Below are 8,260 nucleotides of genomic sequence, written 5' to 3' on the forward strand. Positions count from 1 at the left end.
GCCAAAGCTTTTACAAGGCCTGACGTGTTTTGCGAAAGAGACAGAAACATTTGAATAACAGGGGGAGAGAGAGAGGGAGGGAGAGAGAGAGAGAGAAGTAGACAGAGGAAGGGAGAGACAGAGAGAGAGAGAGAGGAAGAGGAAGAGAGAGAGAGGGAGACAGAGGAAGAGAGAGACAGAGAGAGAGAGAGAGAGAGACAGAGAGAGAGAGAGACAGAGAGAGAAGAGGGAGAGAGAGAGAAGAGAGAGAGAGAGAGGGTGACAGAGAAGGGTTATTCTCTCCCTCTCTATCACCTCTCTCTCTCTCTCTCTCTCTGTCTCTCGCTTTCTCTCTCTCTCTTTCTCTCTCTCTCTCTCTGTCTCTCTCTTTTGCTCTCTCTCTCTCTCTCTCTCTCTCTCTCTGTCTCTCTCCAGGATTAATAATTCAGCTGGGTCTGCAGCAGAGGACAGGCTTGGCCTGTGAGCCAGAACGGCTTCACGCAGAGAGGAATGGAGGGATGAGAAGAAAGGAGGGGAGAGGGAAAAAGCTTAATTGAGCTTGATTATTCCCAGGGGAAATGTCCCATGGCAGAATCACTGACCCTTACAGGACTGTGGGTGGGAATATGGATGAGATGTTGTGTGGGAGGAGTGATATGTTCTCAACACACAGAAGATTGTCACCGTTGTGTGTGTGTGTGTGTGTGTGTGTGTGTGTGTGTGTTTGTGTGTGTGTGTGTGAGTGTGAGTCTGTGTCTGTGTGTGTCTCTCTCTGTGTGTGTGTGTGTGTGTGTGTGTGTGTGTGTTTGTGTGTGTGTGTGAGTGTGAGTCTGTGTCTGTGTGTGTCTCTGTGTGTGTGTGTGTGTGTGTGTGTGTGTGTGTGTGTGTCTGTGTGTGTGTGTGTGTGTGTGTGTGTCTCTCTCTCTGTGTGTGTGTGTGTGTGTGTCTCTGTTTGTGTGTCTGTGTGTGTCTCTCTCTGTGCGTGTACGTGTGTGTGTGTGTGTGTGTCTGTGTCTCTCTCTGTGTATGTGTGTGTGTGTGTGGTCAAGGCCAGCTTGGTGTTAAGGTGGTGTGATATGACTGCTGCAGACCACTGAGCTGGGTTAAGCCTTCTTACATAAACCGCTGTGGTGTGTGTGTGTGTGTGTGTGTGTGTGTGTGTGTGTGTGTGTGTGTATGTATATATGTGTGTGTCTGTGTGTGTGTGTGTGTGTGTGTGTGAGTGTGAGTCTGTGTCTGTGTGTGTCTCTCTGTGTGTGTGTGTGTGTGTGTGTGTGTATGTATATATGTGTGTGTGTGTGTGTGTGTGTGTGTGTCTGTGTGTGTGTGTGTACTTAGATCACAACTACTGGAAAAAGCCACGGTGGTAAAAAGCGTTAATGTGATTTAACTTAAGTTAAGTTAACTTCATTTCTACGTCACACGTGATTGGACACGGTGTCCTACGGTAGCGACGTCACGTGGAGATGCTCCGCCCAGACTAACGCCTGACCCTCTGATGTTTCATCTGATTAACATTTGTCATGTTTAATTTTAGACTTTTTTATCTTATCTGTCATCTTAATAGGAAAACCCAGGCGTGGAGTGTGCTGTTTGGCACGGACAGAAAAGGGTCTGTGTGTGTGTGTGTGTGTGTGTGTGTGTGTATGTGTGTGTGTGTGAGTGTGTGTGTGTGTGTGTGTGTGTGTGTGTTTGCCATGGACAGAGAAGCCCATAGAGATTAACCAGGGGCAGAGAAGGGTCTGTGTGTGTGTGTGTGTGTGTGTGTGTGTGTGTGTGTGTCTGTGTGTGTGTGTGTGTCTGTGTCTGTGTCTGTGTGTGTGTGTGTGTCTGTGTGTGTGTGTGTGTGTGTGTGTGTCTGTGTGTGTGTGTGTGTGTGTGTGTGTGTGTGTGTGTCTGTGTGTGTGTGTGTGTCTGTGTGTGTGTGTGTGTGTGTGTGTGTGTGTATTGGAGCAGAACCAGATGCATAATTCAATCTGCCAGCCGGGATGTCCTGCACCACGCATGAGAGGACAGCGGACCCATATGAGTCCACACAATACACACACACACACACACACACACACACACACACATAACACATAACACACACACACTCACAGACACACACACACACACTCACACAGACACACACACACACACACACACACACACACACACACACACAGACACACACACACACACACACATACACACACACACACAGACACACACACACACACACAGACACACACACACACACACACATACACACACACACACACACACACACACACACAAGCAGAGAGGGGGGGTCAAGAAAAAGAAAGAAAGAAAGGATATAGAGGAGGAGTGGGGGGGCAAGATAGGAGGAAGAGGAGGAGGAGGAAGAGAAGGAGGAGAACAGAGGAGGAGGAGGAGGAAGAGGAGGAGGAGGAAGAGGAGGAGGAGAAGGAGGTGGAAGAGGAGGAGGAGGAGGAGAAGGAGGAGGAGAAGGAGGAGGAGGAAGAGGAGGAGGAGGAGAAGGAGGAGGAGGAGGAGGAGAAGGAAGAGGAGGAGGAGGAGGAAGAGGAGGAGGAGAAGGAAAAGTAGGAGGAGGAGGAAGAGGAGGAGGAGAAGGAAAAGTAGGAGGAGGAGGAAGAGGAGGAGGAGGAGAAGGAGGAGGAGGAGGAGGAGAAGGAAGAGGAGGAGGAGGAGGAGGAGAGGGGCTTCCTGTGTGTCCTGAGGGCAGCAGTGTGGGTCACTGTGCTGCTCATGGATCTGGAGGATGATTAAGCACTACGCTAAAATGGTCTGTGCCTATTCTCATCCAGCGAACAATGGCTGCTGCTAAACTTAGCCGGGAAGTGTGTGTGTGTGTGTGTGTGTGTGTGTGTGTGTGTGTGTGTCTGTGTGTGTGTGTGTGTGTGTGTGTGTGTGTGTGTGTGTGTGTGTGTGCGTGTGTGTGCGTGGGTGTGTGTGTGCTAGGAGCTATGGCTGAGGATGCTGCTGTTCAGGGTGTTGGTACGTGGGGGAGGTCATAAAGAGCAGTAGCCAGGTGAGGTTAGCCAGGTGAGTTTAGCTAGGTGAGGTTAGCCAGGTGAGGTTAGCCAGGTGAGTTTAGCCAGGTGAGTTTAGCCAGGTGAGTTTATCTAGGTGAGCTTAGCCAGGTAGGTTTAGCCAGGTGAGATTAGCCAGGTGAGGTTAGCTAGGTGAGGTTAGCCAGGTGAGGTTAGCCAGGTGAGGTTAGCCAGGTGAGGTTAGCTAGGTGAGTTTAGCTAGGTGAGTTTATCCAGGTGAGCTTAGCTAGGTGAGGTTAGCCAGGTGAGGTTAGCCAGGTGAGGTTAGCCAGGTGAGGTTAGCCAGGTGAGTTTAGCCAGGTGAGGTTAGCCAGGTGAGGTTAGCCAGGTGAGGTTAGCCAGGTGAGGTTAGCCAGGTGAGGTTAGCTAGGTGAGGTTATCCAGGTGAGCTTAGCTAGGTGAGGTTAGCCAGGTGAGGTTAGCTAGGTGAGGTTAGCCAGGTGAGGTTAGCTAGGTGAGGTTAGCCAGGTGAGCTTAGCTAGGTGAGGTTAGCCAGGTGAGGTTAGCTAGGTGAGGTTAGCTAGGTGAGTTTAGCCAGGTGAGGTTAGCCAGGTGAGGTTAGCCAGGTGAGGTTAGCCAGGTGAGGTTAGCCAGGTGAGGTTAGCTACTGTAGGTGAGGTTAGCCAGGTGAGGTTAGCCAGGTGAGGTTAGCCAGGTGAGGTTAGCCAGGTGAGGTTAGCCAGGTGAGGTTAGCTACTGTAGGTGAGGTTAGCTAGGTGAAGTTAGCCAGGTGAGGTTAGCTACTGTAGGTGAGGTTAGCTAGGTGAGGTTAGCCAGGTGAGGTTAGCTAGGTGAGGTTAGCCAGGTGAGGTTAGCCAGGTGAGGTTAGCCAGGTGAGTGATACTCGTCTGAGGAAGACAAGCCCGTGTTTGACATAAGGCGTTTCCTCCCATCGGTAAACATTCCCAGGCCAGGCTAATAGGGATAGCAAACAGGACAGGACAGGGAAGGGAAGGTGTGTGTACTGTACAGAAGCTGTGTGTGTGTGTGTGTGTGTGTGTGTGTGTGTGTGTGTGTGTGTGTGTGCGTGTGTGTGCGTGTGTGTGTGTGTGTCTGTCTGTGTGTGTGTGTGCGTGCATGCGTCAGTCTATGCACCTGTGCTCGTGCGTGAGCATGTTTTTGTGTGCGTGTGCTCGTGTGTCTGTGTGTGCATGCATGTGTGTGTGAGACAGTTATATAATGAGTTCTCGTGTAGGTCAGAGGCGGCGGCCCATCAGAAGGTTAAGTTCTGTGTTCAGACTCCAGGGTCAGGTCTGGGGTCAGGTCTGGGGGCTAATTAAAGGTGAGGAGGGACCCGGGGGGACACTCAGGGAGGTGGGGGGCCGGGGGGGCGGGGGGGGTTATCCAGACCTAATGAGTCCCCTGGCTAACGGAGGCTAACGCTAACACGGCTCTTGACAGGCCATTAAGGGCCAGCGGGGGTGTAGCTGTGACATCATGAGACAGCTGAGGTTGTCTCCCCAGGCTGAAGAAACTAAAAAGGTTGGGAACAGATGGGAGTTGTAGTCGACTGTGGCCAAATTGAGACGTGTGATTTTTTCTCTGTGAAATGAACACATTTTATAATGACCTGAAGGGGTTAGTTGTCACTGAGCCGGTGTCAATGTTGAGAAAGTTAGGGTGAGGTGTTTTTTTTGCCAGAATGTCGTCTCAGTCAGGACTCTTATGTGTCCAAGACGAAGAGATGGCATACTTCTTCTTCTTCTCCTTCTTCTTCTCCTTCTTCTTCTCCTTCTCCTTCTCCTTCTTCTTCTTCTTCTTCTTCTTCTTCTCCTTCTCCTTCTTCTTCTTCTTCTTCTTCTTCTTCTCCTTCTTCTTCTTCTTCTTCTTCTTCTTCTTCTTCTCCTTCTTCTTCTTCTTCTCCTTCTTCTTCTTCTTCTTCTTCTCCTTCTTCTTCTTCTTCTTCTTCTCCTTCTTCTTCTCCTTCTTCTTCTCCTTCTTCTTCTTCTTCTTCTCCTTCTTCTTCTCCTTCTTCTTCTCCTTCTTCTTCTTCTTCTTCTTCTTCTTCTACTAGAGCACTCAGACCGTGTCCCATCCGACCAGTGAGTGCACTCCATTCAGTGTGACAGGATGCAGTATACAGTCACACTCAGGCTCTGGCCACAGAGTCAGCCATCTTCGGCGCCCCCTGGAGCAGTTAGGGGTTACGTGTCTTGCTCAAGGGCACAACGGCAGCAGTTGTAGGATACCTTAGATGTGATGCCAGCCACCCTCCAGTCACCAGCTCACCTCCGGCTTCCTCCTGGAGTGGGGATCGAACCAGCAACCTTCCGATTGCTGTCTGGCCTCTAACCCCTAGGGGTGCAGGGCTGTGCAAAAGGGGCAATGGACCAATGGTCCACCCCGGGGGGGGAGGGGGGGGGAGTAATGGGCAGAGTCACTCATCGGCCCCTCAGCCCACAGGTCACGGCTGGTCGCACCGCTAATTGTTGCCACAAGGGGGAGCTGGAGACCCTCCGAATGAACATGAAGAAGCAAAAATACTGACACTTTTATCCAAAGCGACCTACATCGCAGTGATTGCAGCATACATTTCCGTATATATGGTCCCCAGCAGTAATCGAACCCACGACCTAAGTGTTGTTAGCACTATGCTCTACCAACTGAGCCACAGAGGACCTTATCGTGATCCTTTGAGATCGCTAGAGCCTTGGACAGCTTGGTCAGAATAATATAGGAGCATGCGTTGCTTTAGGATGTGAGGCCATTATTATGTCATAATCACCCGTGAGAGAAGTTCCAGTAAGGATGCTGACTCTGATGTCTGGTATTAAAGAGTAACACAATATCATTGCCGAGCTGCATTCTTTCATTGTGGTTTGGTACGAGGAAGCTACTGTCAGTTACGACACAGCATGACAACCAAGCTCCCCTCAGAAAGATAGTGAGATCCTCCATTGAAGCCAGGGTTCTGTGCTGTTCAAAACTTTTAATCAGGATCAGATGTTCATGATAATGTTCCTGATTCTTTTTCGCTATCCAGGATCAGATGGAGCTGGCTGATTTCCCCCTATGAGGCTCAAAACCAGCCAGATGGATCTGATCCTGGATAGCGAAAAAGAATCAGGATCTTTCTGAGCCAGATTAAACGTTTTGAACAACTGGGCCCTGGTGTTTTGGTCATATCTAGGGTTGCCAGGTAGGCTATAGCTAAAATGTGCAGCCCAATGGCCACTCAAAACCCGCCTGTAAGGCCTGAAAACTAGCCCACATGTATGTCTCATAATCTAAATTATGTTGACATTTCTGGTGAAATGTCTTTAGCTACCTTGTTCTCTGCATTTGTTCCTTTATTATTGGTTCACCACACCAAATGATTTCATCTGAATTATAGAAGGGAATGATAGTGAATAGTTTTCATAAGTAAAAAATATTATTTTTTTCAGTAAACATTATTGAAATGGGTGTTACGCAATGTTCAAATAATCTCGTTTTCAACTGGGGTATACAAATCGAAAAGCCTAAACTGTTTTTTCTTTTCTTCATTAACATAATTCAAGAGACCGGGGGCGGTCCAGGGGGGAAGGAAGGAACATGTCAGACAAGATCACGAGGGAGAGGTTTAAGTTTGGAGCTCGTGACGTTCGTTTGTTGTTCTCACTTGTGAAGAGCTTCCAGCTCTCTTCCAACACAAACACACCCTCCGGCTCGCCCTCCCTCCATCCCCCCCTCCTCCCTCCCCTCCCCTCCCTCCCTCCCTCCCCTCCCTCCCTCCCCTCCCCTCCCTCCCTCCCTCTCCCTCCCTCCCTCCCTCCCTCTCCCTCCTCCTCCCCTCCCCTCCCCTCCCTCCCTCCCCTTGGAGAGGTTGGAGGAGGGGGGGACGGTGTAGCTGGGTGGGGGGTGGGGTGGTGGTTGGGTGGAGTGGGGGGTGGGGTGGTGGTTGGGTGGAGTGGGGGGGGGGGGTAGCTGGGTTGGAGGGGAGGGGGTGTAGGGGTGTAGGGGGAGGCTGGGTTGGAGGGGAGGGGGTGTAGGGGTGTAGGGGGCGGGGGGGTGTTGGTTGGAGATGAGCTGTAAATGTCTTGTAAGTGTCTTGTAACAGGAGAGGCCACGTCTGTCTGACTCACTGGTGTTTGTGTGTTTACTTGTTTGGTGTTTGTTTGTCACCTCTCACGGGGTTATGGGTAATTATCAAGCTGGTGCCAAAACCTGCTCTCCTATGCAGGAAGAGGTGTGTGTTTAGTCAGAGTGACACACACACACACACACACACACACACACACACACACACACACACACATACCTCATCCATTTTCCCTGACATGCTTACTTCATACACTGTCCCTCAGACTAAAATAAATACATATATATAGTGTATATATATATATATATATATATATATATATACACACACACACACACACACACACACACACACACACACACACACACACCAAGGTTGCCTTTCAATTGTATGGCATCTGCTCCCTGTTAAACATTCCCACACACTCTGTAGGCTACCTCCTCTCTCTCCTCTCTCTCTCTCCTCTCTCTCTCTCTCTCTCTCTCTCTCTCTCCTCTCTCTCCTCTCTCTCCTCTCTCTCTCCTCTCTCTCCTCTCTCTCCTCTCTCTCTCTGGGTGTCTCTGGTGTCGTGTCACACAGTGGGGCAGGACAGCAGCTCTCACTGACAAGTTACAGTGGCACACTTGGAGCAAAGTACAGATGGCTCGACCCGCCCCCACAGACACCTGCTGTGGATCACACTAAAAGAGAGGGATGGCGGGGGGCGGGGGGGGGGGTGAAAGTAACAAAGCACTGAGGGAAAGTGCTGCCACATCATATCCCAGACCTTACCACCACGGGCAGATGGGCCGCCTTCTGGAGAGAACAACAACCACTTAATCATTGATGAACTGTAGCTAATGCTAATACGATACTAAAGACCTAGCTAAGACCTAGCTAATGCTGATACAACCAACAGTACACATTACTAAGAACTAGCTAATGCTAATTAGCACGTTACTAAGACCTAGCTAATGCTGATACAACCTGCATTACACAATACTAAGAGGGTCATCCCTATTTTCCCATGTTTTTTATATTTTTAAAGATTTATTTTCCCCATCAAAATTAGGCCCTATGTTCTCAAGTAATCATACTGTAAAACCCGGAATCTCTGTAGGCCTACTGTATGTCTTGGTGGTCATTTTGTGCAATTTAGACACAGTACACGTTCAATAATAAACTTGTGGGTTAGGGTTAGGGTTAGGGGTTAGCGGTTAGGTTAAAATGAATGAATGAATGA

General features: G+C 49.6%; 1 protein-coding gene across 1 annotated transcript in view; it reads left to right on the top strand.

Annotated features, from left to right (window-relative positions):
- Positions 1-8,260, top strand: part of LOC308156350 (ER degradation-enhancing alpha-mannosidase-like protein 3) — a gene marked incomplete at its 3' end in the record, with an annotated part of 61,334 nt that overhangs the window by 52,437 nt on the left and 637 nt on the right. The window lies entirely within an intron of this gene.

The sequence above is a fragment of the Nansenia antarctica genome, assembly GCF_963989245.1.
Source record: "Nansenia antarctica genome assembly, chromosome: 4".
NCBI classification, from domain to species: domain Eukaryota; kingdom Metazoa; phylum Chordata; class Actinopteri; order Argentiniformes; family Microstomatidae; genus Nansenia; species Nansenia antarctica.